Genomic DNA, 9,755 nt, shown 5'->3' on the forward strand with positions numbered 1-9,755 from the left:
GTGCCGTATTGGATATGCCAAAAAGAGTAACAATAAGTCTCACAATGAGAGACATTACTGGTGCCCGCTTGAACAAATCGATGAGCTACGGGATGACAGTGACAGTGACAGATGTTCTATCATATTTAGATTTATAAAGAATATTGGTTTTCTTTAAAGTGTGCAGATATTTAATAGCTGCACATGTGTTATATATTTTAATTAATATGAATCAATATGTAATAATATGTAGTGTATATATCCATGTCATCTATTTGATTTTTTAGTAAAAATTTGCCCCACCATCAATGTGTTTTATTTTATTATGTGGTTTACTAAATCAGTAATATAGACAGTGTTATTTTTATATCATTTGTTGCTAAAAATACAGTATTTTAAATATCAAAGTTATAATATTACATACTCCTAATTTTTTAAAAAGGAACTTAGTTACAATTCTTATTTTAACAAATTTTTTTTTTTTTTTTGCTTTTTGGGTCACACCCAGCAATGCTCAGGGGTTACTCCTGGCTTTGCACTCAGGAATTACTCCTAGCAGTGCTTGGGGGACCATATGGGATGCCGGGGATCAAACCCGGGTTGGCCGCGTGCAAGGCAAACGCCCTACCTGCTGTGCTATCACTCCGGCCCCTTAACATATATTATTTGATTCTGATTTTATGAAAGCTAATTAATTTTGGTTCAACCAATAGTGGGGCAGGTTTATTGACAGCAACTCTATGATTCAATTTTTATCACTGCTATCTTTGTGATCTCAATGGACATCTTTACCAATCTGTGTTTTCATTTTCTTGTTTCTTAGTTTTTAAATCAATAAATGATCCTAAATGATATAGCATAAGATCCCTGTATTGATTTAACAGAAAAGTAATGATACTTACATGCTCACTTTGATATTTTAAACACTGAAGAAATCACATGGGAATAGCTACACTATTATTTAAATGTATAAATTATATCTATATTTTCATAATGTGTACAATTTATAATAAATATTTCTTATTAGATTCCTAAAATAATATGCTTTCATAGTTTTATTATTCTGTTTAGATATGTTTTTAATCTAGCAATTAGTGGATAAAAGCATATTTTCTGGATCTTTTTTGCAGTTATAAAAGACATGTTTGATTTATAGCAAATGCTAATTCTATTCATACATCTCTCAGATTGTGCAACTATACATTCTGTGACAGAAAATGTCATGCTCACTGAAGCATCATGTATATTTTTTTCTGAATAGGATCTATTAAGCTATTGTGGAGTAAATGAAGCAGCTAAGGTAAAATGAAATGTTTATTCACTTGTTTGGCTCAAAAAAATGCAATGTTGCATTTTTGGCAACTTTCCCCATAGGGTGCTCAATTCTCTGGAAACTGGTGTCTTCATCTTAATGTTTTATAGATACATTACATTCATGTGCCACTTCAGTATTTCTGTTTAAATGAATAGGCTTTCTAAGAGTAAAATTGACATGCCCAGGTGATAACCAGAAAGGGCAAGTTCCAGAGAAGCAGAGAACAAAGGAATCTTAGTGAAAAAGTCACCTTCAAGAGTACTCTGCCAATGCAAGCAGTTTGGAATTTTTTGAATATGAGAAAGCAAAAATAACAATCGTTGAAGGGGTTGCATGAGCATGCACACCTAGTTAAAACACCTTTTGGGTTTGAAATCCATTTCTCTCCAAATTTGCTGCCTATTCTACTTGAAAAAATGCCGAAGAATGCCAAGAGTGAGAAAGCCACAGAGACGCCTGTCTTCGGAAACTCTCGAGCTCATTCGTCAACGTGGTTTGGCACTAGCCTCAGGCAACCACAAGCTAACGTCTGAGCTCACAAAGCTGTGCAGAGATGCGATAAAGGAAGACCTCAAAGAGAGAAGAGCAGCAGCGTTGGCCAGCGCAGCAGAAGCCGGGAAAAGTATTCGCAATGCTCGCCTGTCCTTCACCAACTATAAGACCAAGATGACTGCCCTCCGACATCCCGATGGATCTATCACATCCTCCAGAAAGGCAATGGAGAAAATTATTCACGACTTCTACTCAGATCTCTTTGACAGCCATGTCCACCTGCCCACATACCAAATTCTGCAGGATGGATATGTCGTTCCCAAAGTTCTCCCTTCTGAAATCCGACACGCCGTTTCGCTGGTAAAGACTCAAACAGAACCTGGTCTGGACAAGGTCAGACCCAAACACCTGAAGAATCTGCCACCAGTACTCATCAATACACTGGCCCGACTCTTCACATGCTACCTGTCTGAATGCAAGGTTCCATCCCAGTGGAAAACCAGTAGGACCATTCTGTTGTAAAAGAAGGGAGACATCCATGACATCGGCAATTATCCCCCAATCTGCCTGTTGTCTGTCGTCAACAAATTATTCACTCGTGTCATCCTGAATAGAATAGGCAGAACACTAGACGAAGGAAAATCATGCTTGCAATCCGGGTTCCAAAGAGGATTCAGCACGGTAGACCATATCCACACAGTGACCAAACTCATTGAAGTTTCACGAGAGTTCAAGATGCCGCTCTATCTAACATTCATCGACTTAAAGAAGGCCTTCGATTCTGTTGAGACTGAGGCGGTCATTGAAGCCTTGGTCAAACAGGGCGTTCAAACTCAGTATATCAAAATCCACCTTGAGCTGTATTGTGGATTCACCACCAGTATCTCACCATTCTACAAGGAAGTGATCATTGATGTAAAGAGAGGGGTGCGGCAAGGTGATACCATTTCACCGAAACTCTTCAGTGCCACCCTTGAGAACATCATGCGACAACTGGAATGGGAAGGAATGGGAGTGAAGATAGACGGTCGGCAATTACACCACCTCCGCTTTGCTGATGACATCGTTCTCATAACGCCAAACATTAGCCAAGCGGCACAAATCCTGGCCTACTTCGACCGCAAGTGTGGAAAGGTCGGATTGCAGCTGAATCTCAACAAGATGATGTTCATGAAAAAGGAACTGGTCCCTGAAGCTCCATTTGCTCTCAATGGAATGACCATCTCTGAATGCAGTAGCTATGTGTACCTGGCTCGAGAAATCGACATGAGGAATGACTTGGTGCCAGAACTGCGCAGGAAGAAGAGAGCACTGTGGACTGCATTCAAGAGCGTCAAAGAGGTGGTTAAGAGAATAAAGAACCTCCAACTCCAGGCACATCTTTTCGATTCCACCTTTCTTCCTGCACTAACATATGCCTCAGAGACCTGAGCCCTACACAAGCAGGATGAGAATGCTATTAGGGTATTCCAGAGAGGAATTGAAAGAGCTGTGCTGGGAATATCATGTCTCACTCAAGTGAGAGAAGGAATCTGGAGTTCTGACCTCCGTCAACAATCAAAAATCAGGGATGCTGTCTCGTTTGCCAAGGCATCAAAAATCAGATGGGCCGGTCATGTAATGCAATTCAGAGACGGCCGTTGGATTAGAGCTGTTACCAACTGGATTCTATGGGATGTCAGAAGACCTCGTGGCCGCCCACCAACTAGATGGTCAGATTTCTTCATCAAATCTCTGAGTGAATGACTTGAGGCTCTTTCTGTTCCTGGAGCGAGCCGGTATCACTGGGCTACACTAGCTCTCGACAGAGCTATGGAGATATTACTGGTGCCCGCTCGAGCAAATTGAAGATCAACGGGACTCCAAGTGATACAAGTGATTCTACTTGAAAGCTTTTTCTGCTTGAAATGGAAAAATCTAAATGCCACTTAAAATAGTTCTGAAGATGTAATTTTAGAACTTAAATATTTCCTTAGAATAAATAAAATATCACTTCACTTTCTAAAAAGCAATATGATTTGAAGAATGTTGTCTGGTTTATTACACTCATTTACATTTGCAATGTATTTGTAAAATATGATTAATTCAAGTTGAGATAATATAAGCATTTTATTGTCCTCTGGAGAAATAATTTGAAATTTAGAGAAGTAGAGAACTTTTTTTTAATTTAAAATGCAAGGATGTTGGTTATCTAAATTATTTCTTCACTCAAAATGTAGGTAGAGACTTACTTAGAGATCAGCTCAGTGATTTAATAAAAAAGGAACTCATTTAAAAATCGATATGTGGTCTCTGACAGTTCTTGGAAATGTTTTACTCAGGCATTACATATATTCCTGAATAAATTCTCTCAGAAGAATCAATTCATAGCAAATTCACAGACAGTCCAAATTCAATTTCATTCACAATTCACATACCTGAAACATTTGATTTTTGGTGTCTATATTTGAACAATACATGAATTCATCAATTGACCTAAGATTCTTATATTGTCATCTGTAATGATCATGCATTAATTGTTTAATGTAAAAAGTAAAAAATTCTGAAATTAGAAAATTCTCACACATTTTAATTTTTCATAATTATTTGCTGGATCGGTGTATAAGCTTTTCAACTATCTTCTTTTAAAATATATTTTAAGGGGCTGGAGCTATGGCAGATAGGGCATTTGCCTTGCACACAGCTGACCCGGATTCCATTTCCTGCATCCCATATGATCCCCCGAGCACCCTCAGGAATAATTCCTCAGTGCAGAGCTAGGAGTAACCCCTGAGCATTGCAGGGTGTGATCCAAAAAGCAATATATAATATATATATATATACATATATATATATTAAGTTTTTTCTTTTGTTTTTCAAGTCTTTTAGGAAAGGTTCTTTACATTTTAAAAATCTATAAAATATCTTACTAAAGATATTAGTAAGTAATATCTTACTAAAATAATATTGGAGGCATGACATAATTAGTTTGTATTTATAGATAATTAATGGTCTAATTTATAAAAATTAATCTATCATCAAAGATGTTTTGTTATCTCATAAATTCATATGTAATTAATTTTAATTTGGATATTCAATATCACTTTAGTATTGTTCCCATGAGTGGAAAAACTTCCCAGAAAGGACTTGTGAAATTACATTAAAGATGAAAAAAATTTCTGGAAGGAGTTTAGAAAAAAGTATCTAGTACTATTTTCAAATTGTATTAGAGAAAGAAAGAACAGAAGGGAAGAGAAAGGAAAAGAATGTAGAAGAAAATAATTTCTAATATTTAACATTAAATATTAATGAGAGTCTCTTGCCCACACGCCTGGCTGTCTTCCCCGGGGCCCCTCGGAGGGGATGGGCTCCAGCTTCCCTCTCCACCCTGAGCAGAGCTCCCGGCAGCTGAAGACCACCAGAACCTAGCTACAGCCATGCTGGAGTCCCCTCTCCACACGTTCGGACAGGCCTCACGCATGAAGGTACTGGCAGAGGAACCCAGGTGTGTGTAATCCCATCAACAGCCAACACCCAGAGACTTAAAACCAAGCTCCCAGAAGCGATATCTTGCATCCTACTTTTCCCTCGGGGAGAAACTGGCAAGCTTCTGAGAGTTTCCTGCCCACATGGGATAGCCTTCCAAGCTTCCAGTGGTGTATTAGTATGCTAAATCCAGTAACAAGCTGGATCTCTTTCCCCTGACCCTGAAAGAGCCTCCAATTTTACATTGTTGGGCATAGAGATAGACTTCTAAGATCTCAGGGAATCTCAGGGAAATCTCAGGGAAAGATCAAAATGAGAGATTACTGAGCCCACCCGAGAAATCGGTGATTAACAGGATTTCGTGATTGTGATTTAACATTTAATCAATTTTCATTTTTCAGTTCTTAAAGATATATATCTAAGATATACACTTATTATTTATTATGAGAATATGAAGTAATCTAGAGTAACTATAAAATATTTAGATGTATGTCCTCTTAGAAACACTTAAGAATTGAAAAGATATACATACATATATATAAGCTGTTAATTATTATTTATCAAATATAAATTTACATTTAGAAGGGATCTATTTTTATATGAATGAATTCACTTCGAAGCATATCTCAGGTGGACTAACTGAGTAAATTGTGCTGGTCACATTATTTAAGAAAGGTCTAAATTGGCTCTAAAACCGGTGTAAATTCAGATAGCCCATGATTGCTGGAAAGAGCACAAAATTTCATTTTATCTAAATTTCATCAACTACACATTATGTAGTATAAAATGGCTACTAAAGTACAACTCAGGATTCTGTCTTAGGGAGTCAGAACAGAGGGTATAATACATAGGGTACAGGTCTTGCCTTGCATGTAGCAAACTACAGTTTGCTCTCCAACATCTTATATGATTCCCTGAGCCCTACCAGGAGTGATCCCTGAGTGCACGGTCAGGAATAAGCCTTGAGCATGGCTGGCTAGTTGTGCCTGAGGGTCCCCACTACAACACACACCAAAATGAGATTGCTTTCTAGCTTCCTTGGCTTTGAGTTTGTGTTTATCATGAACATTAAGATATGCCTCTTGTAAGCAGAACATTGGATTCAGTTTTCTGATTCATCTTACCACTCTATGTCTCTGGATTGGTGAGTTTAGGCCACTGGCATTTTGAAATTTGTTTTGTCTTTTAAAGATGACCTTTGAATATTTCCTGCTGAGCTGGTTTCAGGATAATGAACTTCTCCTTTCTTGTACATGGAGTTTTGTCTCATTCTTCAAATCAGAAGGATAAAATAAATAGAATGTTCTCAGTAAGGTGCTCATTTTGTTGAATTTTTCTTGATGGTGGCTTTGTTTATTTTTTTTAAATTTATTATTCTTTTTTAGCTCTACCTCACCATTCTCTTCTGACCTGTAGAGTCTCATTTGGTAGTCTGCTGTAAATCTTATGGGAGATCCCTTATATTGAAGTTTCTTCTTTTTTCTTGCTTCTTTCAATATTTTGTCTCTATCTTCAGCTTTTGTCATTCTGATTACACTATGTCTTGAGCTTTTCTATTTGGGTTTATTTTGACTGAATTCCTTTGAGCCTCTTTAAGCGAGATGAATGCATTTCTCAACTCAGAGAAATCCTAGGTTATGATTTCTTTGATTACTAGTTATTCACCACTCTTACTTTCCTATTCCAGAGGGAGTCTATGACTGTTACATTGTTACATTCTCTTGAACTCATCCAGGACTTCTCCAATGTGCTTTTCATTTATTATTCATTTATTTTCAGACCTTTCCCGGGCATTCTCCCCTCAGCTGCTTACATTTTGCAGCTGAGACCTTCCCTTGAGGTTATATGATTTTGGTTGGGTTGTTTGTTTTTAGACCACACCCAGCATTGTTCAGAGATTACTCCAGATTTTCTACTTACAGATTACTCATGGCTATGTTGAGTGATTTATATTTGAGGATACCCTGTATAGTGCGAGGCTAGAGTCTGGATAGGTCATGTGCAAGGTAAGCATACTAGCCATTGTACTGTCTTTCCAGTCCCATTTAAACCATTTGAATCCTTTTTCTGGAAACCTTTTTGTGTTGTAAAAGCAAATTATGTCTGCAACTTTATTAAAGTTATTTCTTTAAGTTAATTTTTAAAGATACATATTTTTCTTTCAAACATTCACAGGAGAAAATTCTAATGTTTATTTAAAATTCTGAGTGTTTATATAGCCATTTTTAAAATGCTAGATTACTTAGAGGCTACTGATTATCACTAATGGACAAATGATTCTAAAATCACTATTATATTTCATAACCCTTTATATAATTTTAAGTACTCTAAGAAAGTACATTCTCTCATAAATTTGTATATTTTCAAGTATCATTATAACATTTTCAGAATTAGAAAAATTTAGTCCTTAATGTAAAAATACTTTAGATAAAATTAAAATGCATGTTGTCAAAATGCAGATTTAGAGTCTAAATCTTGGCTAGCTGGATTTTCTTATTAGTATGGGGAAACTCTAGTACAAGGTATGTTTTCCTAAGGAACTTGGATTACCCGCTTTTCTAATATTATCACTAACAATTGTTAAAAACAAAAGAGAATAAAATATATGCGTTTCTTTAATTATAACTAATACCACATGCTCAGCTCAATAGCACGGGATTTAAAACTTTGTTTTCACACATTTTAGGGCAGTTGGGGGAAGTGGACCATATTCTGCAGTACTCAGGTGCTGCTCCTGGGACTGTGCTCCGGGGTGGCCTTTGGCAGTGCTGGGAAAATTATCTATGGTTCCAAGGCTTTAAACCAGGTTAGTGGAGTATCTCTCTAGGCCCTTATTTTAGGATATTTCTGATAGATATTCAATTAGAGGCATATAAAAAAACTATCTGAGTCATTTTACTCTGGGTCTATCGGGTTGAATTGAAAGATATTTATTTCTATGATATCATATAGATTATTCTCCAAAATATGTGTTTGTTTCAATTTCATCTACTTTTTTTGCTTAATATTTATTAACAAATAACTTGTCACTTTGAATCGTCTCCTTATTATGCTCTATTTTAATTTTTTAGTTGTGAATTGATTAAGAAGACATTTTTTTCACTGAGTATTTTCCCCTTTCATTAAAAATCTTCTCAGCTACAATTACTTTGGACTCAATCGATAATGTGGAAATAAATATTAATTGTAGTAATTTGCACTTGTAATCACGCTGCTAATGCTAATTATATTATGAAAGCTATATATGTGATAAATTTTATTGCAATTAAATACAGCAGAGAACCAATTGTCAGCAATTTCCTTGAGGATATTATTTCATTATGATCAAAATCATGATCATTATCTCTTCAAAACACATTGTTGTCTACTAATTAATATAGCAGCTTTTCAATTTATAAGCAGATATGATATGTTTTCTTATCATTTGACCTTCATAGCGACCATGTGGGATTGAGTCGGAAGCCATCACCTTTATTGTCCCTAGGGGGAAGAGCACAAACACTGTCCCACACTACCACAAATTATGCAATCAGGTTTCCCACATTTGGGAAAATCACATGGGTTAGCACATCCAAAGTGCAATGGATGACCTTTGCCCGGTGAAAACCATCTTTGTGATCACAGTATCACCCCGGTCAGGTAGGTTTCACTCATTTTTAACTTTTGAGAAACTGAGACTCAAAGAGTTTGAGTGATTTATATTTGAGGAAACAGACAATAGAACCAGAAAGAGTCAGAGCTTGTCTAATGATAATTGCACTGCTGAGCACTTGACACATATTGTCAAGACAAAAATTTTCACAGGAGGAAATGTATTTGTTCAAGATTATGTGGATTGTATATAGCATATAGTGTAACTGTGTGTAAATTTGGAATGGCTAATGTTGTACAGATTCTCTTTCCATCATATTATACAGTTCTGACTTTGAAGTAAATGTGCCCAGTGAAAGAAACTGTTGACTTTCCTTAAAAAAGCATCGTGTAAGTATTAGTGGCAGAATCCTGGAATTAGCAGATTGTTTTATTCACTATTGCTATACATTTTTTTTTTTACAAAGTTAAGAGCATAGTTATAAATAAGACAAAATAGTTGTAGGCAATCACTGTCACTGTATCACTGTCATCCCATTGCCCATAGATTTGCTCGAGCAAGTACCAGTAACATATCCATTGTGAGACTTACTGTTACTGTTTTTGGCATATAGAATACACCATGGTAGCTTGCCAGGCTCTGCTGTGTGGGCGAAATACTTTTGGTAGCTTGCTGGGCTCTCCGAGAGGGGCGGAGGAAGTCGAATGCAGGTAGGCTGTGTGCAAGGCAAATGCCCTACCCACTGTGCTATCGCTCATGAAATGTATTAAAATACTTGACCAAAGTAAAAACATGGGGTGCACTATCATTATTATATGAGTTACTCTTAACACATTCAGATTCAATATTGCATTATTGTAGCCATGAAGGTCTTGTTCTACTGCTGCTCAAAGCGATAATCAATTAAGAAGG

At 36.6% G+C, this 9,755-nt stretch overlaps 1 non-coding gene across 1 annotated transcript; it reads right to left on the minus strand.

Annotated features, from left to right (window-relative positions):
* Positions 1-8,734: 8,734 nt before the first annotated feature.
* On the minus strand, positions 8,735-8,898 carry LOC129401477 (U1 spliceosomal RNA). The gene has a single exon (XR_008628368.1). It is a non-coding gene; the product is annotated as a U1 spliceosomal RNA (small nuclear RNA).
* Positions 8,899-9,755: the final 857 nt, after the last annotated feature.

The sequence above is a fragment of the Sorex araneus genome, chromosome 1 (genome assembly GCF_027595985.1).
Source record: "Sorex araneus isolate mSorAra2 chromosome 1, mSorAra2.pri, whole genome shotgun sequence".
Classification (NCBI taxonomy): Eukaryota; Metazoa; Chordata; class Mammalia; order Eulipotyphla; family Soricidae; genus Sorex; species Sorex araneus.